At 41.5% G+C, this 12,269-nt stretch overlaps 1 protein-coding gene across 4 annotated transcripts in view; it reads left to right on the forward strand.

Moving 5' to 3' along the window:
- Positions 1 to 12,269, forward strand: part of DAPP1 (dual adaptor of phosphotyrosine and 3-phosphoinositides 1) — a 61,157-nt gene that overhangs the window by 36,084 nt on the left and 12,804 nt on the right. The gene's annotated exons all lie outside the window — the stretch shown is intronic.

Below are 12,269 nucleotides of genomic sequence, written 5' to 3' on the forward strand. Positions count from 1 at the left end.
GGCTCACTGTCTAAAAGCGGTAACAGTTACACACTTTTAAAAATACATTTGTTCACATAAGAGTTCTAACTTGGGATATAAAAGCTGGAAACGTTCGAAGGAAGGGAAAGGAAAGGTTCCTTCGAAAGGAAAGGTTCGAAGCCTATGACTCAGTTCATCTGGTCCAGGGTAAATTGTAAAAAATTACAATGCGATAGTGATAGGATTTTTTTTTTAACATCTTTATTGGAGTATAATTGCTTTACAATGGTGTGTTAGTTTCTGATTTATAACAAAGTGAATCAGCTATACGTATACATATATCCCCATATCCCCTCCCTCTTGCGTCTCCCTCCCACCTTCCTTATCCCACCCCTTTAGGTGGTCACAAAGCACCGAACTGATCTCCCTGTGTTATGCAGCTGCTTCCCACTAGCTATTTTACATTTGCTAGTGTATATATGTCCATGCCACTCTTTCACTTCATCCCAGCTTACCCTTCGCCCTCCCCGTGCCCTCAAGACCATTCTCTACGTCTGTGTCTTTATTCCTGTCCTGACCCTAGGTTTTCATAACCACTTTTTTTTTTTTTTGGACTCCATATATATGTGTTAGCATACATTATTTGTTTTTCTCTTTCTGACTTACTTCACTCTGTATGACAGACTCTAGGTCCATCCACCTCACTACAAATAACTCAGTTTTGTTTCTTTTATGGCTGAGTAATATTCCATTGCATATATGTGCCACATCTTCTTTATCCATTCATCTGTCGATGGACACTTAGGTTGCTTCCATGTCCTGGCTAATAGTAAATAGAGCTGCAATGAACATAGTGGTACATGACTCTTTTTGAATTATGGTTTTCTCAGGGTACATGCCCAGTAGTGCGATTGCTAGGTCGTATGGTAGTTCTATTTTTAGTTTTTTAAGGAACCTCCATACTGTTCTCCATAGTGGCTGTATCAATTTACATTCCCACCAACAATGCAAGAGGGTTCCCTTTTCTCCACACCCTCTCCAGAATTTACTGTTTGTAGATTTTTTGATGATGGCCATTCTGACTGGTGTGAGGTGATACCTCATTGTAGGTTGTTTTTTTGTTTTTTTTCTTTTTGCGGTACGCGGGCCTCTCACTGCCGCGGCCTCTCCTGCTGCGGAGCACAGGCTCCGGACGCGCAGGCTCAGCGGCCATGGCTCACGGGCCCAGCCACTCCGTGGCATGTGGGATCCTCCCGGACCGGGGCACGAACCCGTGTCCCCTGCATCGGCAGGCGGACTCTCAACCACTGCGCCACAAGGGAAGCCAATAGGTCTTTAATCCATTTTGACTTTATTTTTGTGCATGGTGTTAGGGAGTGTTCTAATTTCATTCTTTTACATGTAGCTGTCCAGTTTTCCCAGCACCACTTATTGAAGAGGCTGTCCTTTCTCCACTGTACATTCCTGCCTCCTTTATCAAAGATAAGGTGACCATATGTGCGTGGGTTTATCTCTGGGCTTTCTATCCTGTTCCATTGATCTGTATTTCTGTTTTCGTGCCAGTACCATACTGTCTTGATTACTGTAGCTTATAGTAGACTCTGAAGTCAGGGAGCCTGATTCCTGCAGCTCTGTTTTTCTTTCTCAAGGTTGCTTTGGCTATTCAGGGTCTCTTGTGTTTCCATACAAATTGTGAAATTTTTTGTTCTAATTCTGTGAAAAATGCCATTGGTAGTTTGATAGGGATTGCATTGAATCTGTAGATTGCTTTGGGTAGTATAGTCATTTCCACAATGTTGATTCTTCCAATCCAAGAATATGGTATATCTCTCCATCTGTTTGTATCATCTTTAATTTCTTTCAACAGTGTCTTATAATTTTCTGCATACAGGTCTTTTGTCTCCTTAGCTAGGTTTATTCCTACGTATTTTATTCTTTTTGTTGCAGTGGTAAAAGGGACTGTTTCCTTAATTTCTCTTTCAGATTTTTCATCATTAGTATATAGGAGTGCCAGAGATTTCTGTGCATTAATTTTGTATCCTGCTACTTTACTGAATTCATTGATTAGTTCTAGTGGTTTCCTGGTAGCATCTTTAGGATTCTCTATATATAGTATCATGTCATCTGCAAACAGTGACAGCTTTACTTCTTCTTTTCTGATTTGGATTCCTTTTATTTCTTTTTCTTATCTGACTACTGTGGCTAAAACTTCCAAAACTCTGTTGAATAAGAGTGGTGAGAGTGGGAAGCCTTGTTTTGTTCCTGATCTTACTGGAAATGGTTTCAGTTTTTCACCATTGAGAAAGATGTTGGCTGTGGGTTTGTCATATATGGCCTTTATTATGTTGAGGTAAGTGCCCTCTATGCCTACTTTCAGGAGGGTTTTGATCATAAATGGGTGTTGAATTTTGTCGAAAGCTTTCTCTGCATCTATTGAGGTGATCATATGGTTTTGTCCTTCAATTTGTTAATATGGTGTATCACATTGATTGATTTGTGTATATTGAAGAATCCTTGCATTCCTGGGATAAACTCCACTTGATCATGGTGTATGATCCTTTTAATGTGCTGTTGGATTCTGTTTGCTAGTATTTTGTTGAGGATTTTTGCATCTATGTTCATCAGTGATATTGGCCTGTAGTTTTCTTTCTTTGTGACATCCTTGTCTGGTTTTTGTATCAGGGTGATGGTGGCCTCGTAGAATGAGTTTAGGAGTGTTCTTCCCTCTGCTATATTTTGTAAGAGTTTGAGAAGGATAGGTGTTAGCTCTTCTCTAAATGTTTGATAGAATTCGCCTGAGAAGCCATCTGGTCCTAGGCTTTTGTTTGTAGGAAGATTTTAAATCACAGTTTCAATTTCAGTACTTGTGATTGGTTTGTTCATATTTGCTATTTCTTCCTGGTTCAGTCTTGAAAGGTTGTGCTTTTCTAAGTTTTCCATTTCTTCCACGTTGTCCATTTTATTGGCATACAGTAGTAATCTCTCATGATCCTTTGTGTTTCTGCAGTTTCAGTTGTTACTTCTCCTTTTTCATTTCTAATTCTATTGATTTGAGTTTTCTCCCTTTTTTTCTTCATGAGTCTGGCTAGTGGTTTATCAATTTTGTTTATCTTCTCAAAGAACCAGTTTTTAGTTTTATTGATCTCTGCTGTTGTTTCCTTCATTTCTTTTTCATTTAGTTCTGATCTGATCTTTATGATTTCTTTCTTTCTGCTAACTGTGGGGGTTTTTTGTTCTTGTTTCTCTAATTGCTTTAGGTGTAAGGTTACATCGTTTATTTGAGATGTTTCTTGCTTCTTGAGGTAGGATTGTATTGCTATAAACTTCCCTCTTAGAACTGGTTTTGCTGCATCCCATAGGTTTTGGGTCATCGTGTCTCCATTGTCATTTGTTTCTAGGTATTTTTTGATTTCCTCTTTGATTTCTTCAGTGATCTCTAACTCTTATTAAGTAGTGTACTGTTTAGCCTCCATGTGGTTGTATTTTTACACATTTTTTTCCTGTAACTGATATCTAGTCTCTTAGCATTGTGGTTGGAAAAGATACTTGATACGATTTCAATTTTCTTAAATTTACAAAGGCTTGATTTGTAACCCAAAATCTGATGTATCCTGGAGAATGTTCCATGAACACTTGAGAAGAATGTGTATTCTGTTGTTTTTGGATGGAATGTCCTATAAATATCAATTAAGTCCATCTTGTTTAATGTATCATTTAAAGCTTGTTTTTCCTTATTTATTTTCATTTTGGATGATCTGTCCATTGGTGAAAGTGGGGTGTTAAAGTCCCTACTATGATTGTGTTATTGTCGATTTCCCCTCTTATGGCTGTTAACATTAGCCTTAAGTACTGAGGTACTCCTATGTTGGGTGCATAAATATTTACAATGGTTATATCTTCTTCTTGGATTGATCCCTTGATCATTATGTAGTGTCCTTCTTTGTCTCTTTTAATAGTCTTTATTTTAAAGTCTATTTTGTGTGACTTTATGAGAATAGCTACTCCAGCTTTCTTTTGATTTCCATTTGCATGTAATATCTTTTTCCATGCCCTCACTTTCAGTCTGTTTGAGTCCCTTGGTCTGAAGTGGGTCTCTTGTAGATAGCATATATATGGATCTTGTTTTTGTATCCATTCAACAGTGTATGTCTTTTGGTTGGAGCATTTAATCCATTTACATTTAAGGTAATTATTGATATGTATGTTTCTATTACCATTTTCTTAATTGTTTTGGGTTTGTTATTGTAGGTCCTTTCTCTCTCCTGTGTTTCCTGCCTGGAGAAGTTCCTTTAGCATTTGTTGTAAAGCTAGTTTGGTGGTGCTGAATTCTCTTAGCTTTTGCTTGTCTGTAAAGGTTTTAATTTCTCTGTCGAATTTGAATGAAATCCTTGCTGGGTATAGTAATATTGGTTTTAGGTTTTTCCCTTTCATCCCTTTAAATATGTCCTGCCACTCCCTTCTGGCTTGCAGAGTTTCTGCTGAAAGATCAGCTGTTAACCTTATGGGGATTCCCTTGTACGTTATTTGTTGTTTTTCCCTTTTTGCTTTTAATATTTTTTCCTTGTATTTAATTTTTGATAGTTTGACTAATATGTATCTTGGCGTGTTTCTCCTCAGATTTATCCTGTATGGACTCTGTGCTTCCTAGACTTGATTGACTATTTCCTTCCCCATATTAGGGAAGTTTTCAACTATAATCTCTTCAAATATTTTCTAAGTCCCTTTCTTTTTCTCTTCTTCTTCTGGGACCCCTATAATTCGAATGTTGGTGCATTTAGTGTTGTCCCAGAGGTCTCTGAGACTGTCCTCAATTCTTTTCATTCTTTTTTCTTTATTCTTCTCTGCAGTAGTTATTTCCACTATTTTATGTTCCAGGTCACTTATCCGTTCTTCTGCCTCAGTTATTCTGCTATTGAGTCCTTCTTGAGAATTTTTAATCTCATTTATTGTGTTGTTCATCATTGTTTGTTTGCTCTTTAGTTCTTCTAGGTCCTTGTTAAATGTTTCTTGTATTTTCTCCATTCTATTTCTAAGATTTTGGATCATCTTTACTATCATTACTCTGAATTCTTTTTCAGGTAGACTGCCTATTTCCTCTTCATTTGTTTGGTTTGGTGGGTTTTTATCTTGCTCCTTCATCTGCTGTGTGTTCCTCTGTCTTCTCATTTTGCTTAAGTTACTGTGTTTGGCATGTCTTTTTCGCAGGCTGCAGGTTCGTAGTTCCTGTTGTTTTTGGTGTCTGCCCCCAGTGGCTAAGATTGGTTCAGTTGGTTGTGTAGGCTTCCTGGTAGAGGGGATTGGTGCCTGTGTTCTGGTGGATGAGGCTGGATCTTGTCTTTCTGGTTGGCAGGTCCATGTCCGGTGGTGTGTTTTGGGGTATCTGTGACGTTTTTATGATTTTAGGCAGCCTCTCTGCTAATGGGTGGTGTTGTGTTCCTGTCTTGCTAGTTGTTCAGCATAGGGTGTCCAGCACTGTAGCTTGCTGGTTGTTGAGTGGAGCTGGGTCTTGGCATTGAGATGGAGATCTCTGGGAGAGCTTTCATCATTTGATATTATGTGGACCTGGGAGGTCTATGGTGGACCAATGTCCTGAACTCCACTCTCCCACCTCAGAGGCACAGGCCTGACAACCGGCTGGAGCCCCAAGACCCTGTCAGCCACATGGCTCAGAAGAAAAGGGGTGAGAAAAAGAGATAAAGAAAGAAAAAACAATAAAATATAGTTATTAAAATAAAAAATAATTATTAAAAAGAAAAAAGAAAGAGAGAAGAGAGCAACCAAACAAAAAAACAAATGATAACAACGATAACACCAATGATAACAAGTGCTAAGAACTATACTAAAAAAAACCCAAAAACTAACAAAAAAACAGACAGAACTCTAGGACAAATGGTGAAAGCAAAGCTATACAGACAAAAATCACACACAGAAGCATACACATACACACTCACAAAAAGAGAAAAAAGGAAAAAATATATATATATATATGCTTGCTCCCCAAATCCCCAGCCTCAATTTGGGATGATTCGTTGTCTATTCAGGTATTCCACTGATGCAGGGTACATCAAGTTGATTGTGGAGCTCTAATCCGCTGCTTCTGAGGCTGCTGGGAGAGATTTCCCTTTCTCTTCTTCGTTCTCACAGCTCCCAGGGGCTCAGCTTTGGATTTGGCCCCGCCTCTGCGTGTAGGTCGCCGGAGGGCGTCTGTTCTTCGCTCAGACAGGAGTTAAAGGAGCCGCTGATTCGGGGGGCTCCGGCTCATTCAGGCTGGGGGTAGGGAGGGGCACGGAGTGCGGGGCGGGCCTGCGGCGGCAGAGGCCAGCGTGACGTTGCATCCGCCTGAGGCGCGCCGTGCGTTCTCCCGGGTGAGTTGTCCCTGGATCCCGAGACCCTGGCAGTGCGGGCTGCACAGGCTCCCAGAACGGGGGTGTGGAGAGTGACCTGTGCTCGCACACAGGCTTCTTGGTGGCGGCAGCAGCAGCCTTAGCGTCTCATGCCCGTTTCTGGGGTCTGCGCTTTTAGCCGCGGCTTGCGCCCACCTCTGGAGCTTGTTTAGGCGAAGCTCTTAATCCCCTCTCCTCGCGCACCTGAAACAATGGTCTCTTGCCTCTTCGGCAGCTCCAGACTTTTCCCCGGACTCCCTCCCGGCTAGCTGTGGCGCACTAGCCCCCTTCAGGCTGTGTTCACGCCGCCAACCCCAGTCCTCTCCCTGCGCTCCGACCGAAGCCCGAGCCTCAGCTCCCAGCCCCGCCCGCCCCAGTGGGTGAGCAGACAAGCCTCTCGGGTTGGTGAGTGCTGGTCGGCACCAATCCTCTGTGCGGGAATCTCTCCGCTTTGCCCTCCACACCCCTGTTGCCACGCTCTCCTCCGTGGCTTTGAAGCTTTCCCCCTCCGCCACCCGCAGTCTCCGCCCGCGAAGGGGCTTCTAGTGCGTGGAAACCTTTCCTCCTTCACAGCTCCCTCCCACTGGTGCAGGTCCCGTCCCTATCCTTTTGTCTCTGTTTATTCTTTTTTCTTTTGCCCTACCCAGGTACGTGGGGAGTTTCTTGCCTTTTGGGAGGTCTGAGGTCTTCTGCCAGCGTTCAGTAGGTGTTCTGTAGGAGTTGTTCCACGTGTAGATGTATTTCTGATGTATTTGTGGGGAGGAAGGTGATCTCCACGTCTTACCTTTTCACCATCTTGAAGGTCTCCCTTCAGTGATAGGATTTTAAAGACTTCGGAAATGGCACTTAAATCCCGGCCTTACTTCACCAAAGAAGTTCGTGGTAGAATGGGCCAGAGATCTTTATGGTCACACAGTTGGCTAAACTGTTATTCTACAAATTTCTTAAATTAAGAATAGAAAAATCTTCTTTTACATTTCAACCTTCTATGGAAGAAAAAGATTCTCCACCTTGGCCGCAATCTCTCAGGATGTTATTTTTTCCTGGCCTTTTCTTCCTTCACTGAATGAAGGGTACGGACAGAAGACACTTGCATTTCTTTGCAACGTGTGAGCCACTGTTCAGTTTCAGTGTAACTGGGACTTTCATTGTTCTCCTCAGTCCGTTTACGTTTGTTCTGGGAGCTGTGACCCTGCAAAGATTCTTCTCCAGCACCCTTTTCCCTTCATCATGCGCAGCGCTCCGCTATTCTTTCCCTCTTCCTCGTTGGCTACATGCTCTGGTATAAGACATCTGGATGTGTGCCGATGATAAAGGGGACAACACCCAAATGAAATCTCAAGACCTAGTTCTAGACAGCAACCATGATGCTTGAAGATGTTCAGTTACAAATTATGTTAAAACACGCGTGACCTTTTTGTCTTTGCGGTACTTTCTCAACCCCGCCAGCAGAGACATCTCTCCTAAGAAGTAGATTTACCATGTGACCTCCCTGCTTAACATCCTTCGGTGGTGCCCACTGTCTTCATCCGCCTGGAACCTGCTCACCCCTCTGGCCTGACTTCATGCTCCTCCTACACTCACGCTATTGACCCCACCTCTCTCCACAACTGTTCTCCTCTTCCCCTCCCTGCATCAGAAATGCTGCCAACACTGCTACTGTCCCCTCATCCTTACAGACTTGCATCCGGGATCAGCCTCTTCCAGGAAGCCTTCTTGGATCCCTCTTAGCTTCCTCTAAAATGCCCCTCCTCTGTGCACCCTGGGCTCACCTTTATCCTGGAATCATCATACTAGGGCCTGACTACCTGCACGCTGTCTGCCCTCTCCAGGAGCCTGACACTTCCCGGGACAGGAATCATCGCCTGTCTTCATAGCTTTATAGCCTAGCCAGGTTCACGACATATTACATTGTTACTACGCTACATCTACTCAAAAATAAAAATTCTGGAAATTGGTTGAGAAAGATGTTTTAGCTTTGTTAGAGTTAGAAGGGCAAGTATAAGACCTCAGAACTAGAGAAATTTAGGAAAGCAAGACAATAAATAGTCTCACGTCAAAACAGACCAAAGAACACATTAAGATCTACCCTCTAACCAATTCTTTGTTTTCCCGTCGACGGGACTCTTCCTAACCTTCCTCTTTACGATCCTTACCCCACCCCCGATCACTTTAACAGCGTTTTCATTTGTACTCTCAGTTAAAGTTTACATTCTCATCTGTTACCTTCCCCTAAAGATCTCCACTCAAGGTCAATCGAACCATACCCTACTACGTACATCATTTTTCAACAGTAAAATGCAGATAAGACCTAATTTGTGGAGCTGGTGTAAGCATGAAACAGCATACTTAGGTAGATACAGCCCTCTTGAGATCAAATTCTGCAAGCCTTATTGCTTACCTTCTTTGCTCGCTCCAGGTATCAGATGGATTCACCTGCCCAAGTATTCACATATGAATATACACAAAAGGTTCTGTATAATGGAGTTTTTAAAACAGTGATGAGTGGATAGTTGAAAATGTCTGCACTCACACTGTATAATGAGAGGTCCATGGATTTATTGTGTATTGATATAGACAGCAAACTCTAAAGGTTTTCTAGTGGATTTTGCAGTCACACTATTCCTCACTAAGGAATGATTGAGAACGGCACCAGCCTGCTGGGGAACCAGTTCTAGTCTGATTAGAAGCTCTCGTCCCTTGCTGAGCACAAGAGTTCACAGCCTTGATTGATTACTCCCATGCACATATGATACTGCCCCTCCACCCCAACCTGAGAGCTCTGAGGGCTTCTAGACATCTGCCTTCTCCTTTGGGGATGGGGTTCTTGCACAAGCTCTGGCAGTGGAGGAAGAGGATTAAGTGCTATTTACAGGAAAAAGAACTTGCTTGAAGTGAAAATGAAACGAGGTGTCTTATTGCCCAGAAATGTAGATGTTTCTGCAAAACTGTTTACCATCCTTTGGCAACCACATTTGGGGAAATTACAATTTATATATTTTATACACAACATAGGATCGGGCTTCTGAGATAGGATGAAATTTAACTGATTCATTTATTTTACAAACTTTTTTAAAAGTGCCTACAGTGCACCCAGGACTGTTTTAAGCACTGGAGAGTTGGGAATAAATTAGGCAAAGGTTCTGCCCTCACTGAGCTCACACTGTAGTAGGGGGAACACAGACAATCATCAACAGAATATTATAAACCCAGATACTAATAGGTCATAAAAAGAAAAAGTAGGATAAGGGTAGGAGAGGGAAGCAAGGGAGGCCTCTAGGAGGAGGTGACATTAGAGCAGAGCCTTCATAGAAGGGAAGGAATGACTCAGGTCAGGATGTAGAAGAGCGTTGCAGGCAGAGATCAGGACAAAACCTCGAGGTGGGAACTAAATTGAGGCCGTTTAAAGACTAGTAAGAAGATCTAGCAACTGGCATGGAGTGAGCTAGAGGGAAAGTGGTAGGAGATGAGATTATTGGGGTGATGAGGGGTCAGATCATGTAGCCAATGGAGTTCTCAAAACGCAGTGCCACCCAGCTGAGTGTTTGGAAATTTATGAGCATTTCAGTTGTCACAATGCTCTGGAGCACTGCCAACATTAGTGGGTGTCTGGAGCTGTGAAGGGTCTGGGACTTTACCCTTCTTGCCAGCTAACAAGTTCGCCTGCCACAGTTTCACAGGTGTTGAAAGACACAAAAGGCTTCTGCATGTCTGTCTTTTCCTCTGAAGGGAGCGCTATTTCTACCTTTTCAGGCTGTCTGCTATACAAATATGCTTTAAAAATTGGTGTGGGACAAAGGGCTATCGGTGCCTTGATCGTAAGACATGGAGAAACACAAGAGACCCCTGGAGAATTGTCCAACAATGGGCAGGGGTCATGGAGGCTAAATATCCCACAACACATGATGAAGAATTACCCAAAATGCTAATTGTCCTTTCCTTACACAACACGAAAGGCCTTGTAGGATAAAGTAGAGAATTAATTTTTTTTCTAAGCGTTGATAAAATAAATCATGGGAGTTTGAGTTACAAAATTTGTTTAAGTTTTAAAATTTTTAAAAAGATAATTTTCACTACTAAGTTGAAAATGGAGTCGGGGAAAAGTTGGAGGCAAGGAGACCAGTTAGGAGGCTGTGACAACCGTCCCGGTGAGAGACCGTGGTAGTTGAAACCAGAGAGGGGAATAAGAATAGTAGTTAGAACAGGAGGAAGCCATAAGAACTGGTCAGCTTCACGATGTGTTTCAAATGTAGAAGAAACAAGACTTACTGATGGATTGAATGTAGTGTGTGAAGGAAAGAGCAACGGAGTAAATACTGCTGTTTACTGAGATGGCTGAGATTGTGGAGGAATGGGGGATGGGAAAGAGGTGTAGTTTTGGACCTGGGGACTGCAAACCACCAGTTAGTTTTGTTAGTAGAGTTTACGGGAGATAATATACGTCAAGTGCTTGACATAGACCAGAGCCTATCTCAAACGTTAGCTCATTAGCTTCCTTAGCTTCCCTTTTGTGGTATTTGACATTTTTAAGAACTCTCTTCCTCTAAAAATTCTGTTTCCTTTGCTCCTGCAACCTCTTTCTGTCTTTATTATGTTATCTTTTCAGCACATTTTACAGTTCCTCTTCTTAGACACCTCCCTTGCATGCTGGCCTTTCCAGTATTCTGTCTTTGAAGCTCTTCTCACAGTTTTGGTGTCTATCCTAGTCTTTTTCTTGAATAAATATATATATTTTGTTAACTGCACAAAGTCATGTTTGGTTTTGTCCATTTAAACATTATCACCCAATCCTATTCTAAAAGACAAATGCTCATTAAAAACAAACAAAAATAAAAACTCAGAACCTTAATAACCTAGAAGATTTGTCATTTAAAGAAGGTTTAAAAGGAAAAAAAGGGGGTGGCAGAAGAGAGGTTTTCTTACAAGCTTTTCAGCAAGTGTCACATTTTCTCCTTAAATGGGAAGGATTTCAAAACAAAGGTGAAATGGCTTAAATAGAAGTATTCATAAAAAGGAACTTTACAGAATTGTCAACAATATTAAGACAACATTGACTAACCAGTTTCATTATGGCGTCTTCCCCCACTCTTCACTGTAGAGTTATAATATGCTTGTTTAATTAATTATATATTGTGAACATCTTCCACGTCACTACATAGTCTTCTAAAACATCATTAAAACAAATTCCTTAACATTTCATTATTTGGATATATCATAATTTATTTTGTTAATTCTCTATTATATTTTACATGCTATTTTTTATTTTCAATAACTGCAAAGTTATAGAAAAATTGAAAGAACAATACAAAGAAAGTAAATTGCCTGCATGATGCCATCACCCCAGTACTTCAGTGTGTATTCCCTACACACAAGGACATTTGCCTCATGACCACACGGAGCCATTCAAATGAGGAAACTCACATTGATACAGCACCATGGTCCCATCCACAGATCTCATTTAGGCGTCACCAGTTTTCCCAGTAAGGCCCTTTAGAGCAAAAGGATCCAATCCAAGATCACAAGTTGCTTTTATTTGTCCTGCCTCTTGAGTATTCTTCACTCTGGAACGCTTCCTCAGGTTTTCCTTGATATTGTGACTTTGACACTTCTGAATATTAAAGGCTAATTATTTTGAGAACTGTTCCCCAACTTTAACTTATCAACTGTAACCTTGTGATTAGATTCGGGTTTTGCATTTCTTGGTAGAAATACCACAAAAGTGATGCTCTGCATGTCTCACTGCATCCTGTCAAGTGGAACACGATTTCAGTTTGTCTTATTCCAGTGTGTTTGATGACTTGATTAATCGGTGTCTGCCAGGTTTCTTCACTCTGAAGTCACCTTATTCCCTTTGTCATTAATAAATATTTTGGGGGGAGATTATTTGAGACTAAGTAGGTATCCTGTTCCTCATTAAACTTGCAT

The sequence above is a fragment of the Aethalodelphis obliquidens genome, unplaced genomic scaffold (genome assembly GCF_003676395.1).
Source record: "Aethalodelphis obliquidens isolate GAN/ISIS:26980383/991018 unplaced genomic scaffold, ASM367639v1 scaffold17, whole genome shotgun sequence".
In the NCBI taxonomy this organism is placed as follows: domain Eukaryota; kingdom Metazoa; phylum Chordata; class Mammalia; order Artiodactyla; family Delphinidae; genus Aethalodelphis; species Aethalodelphis obliquidens.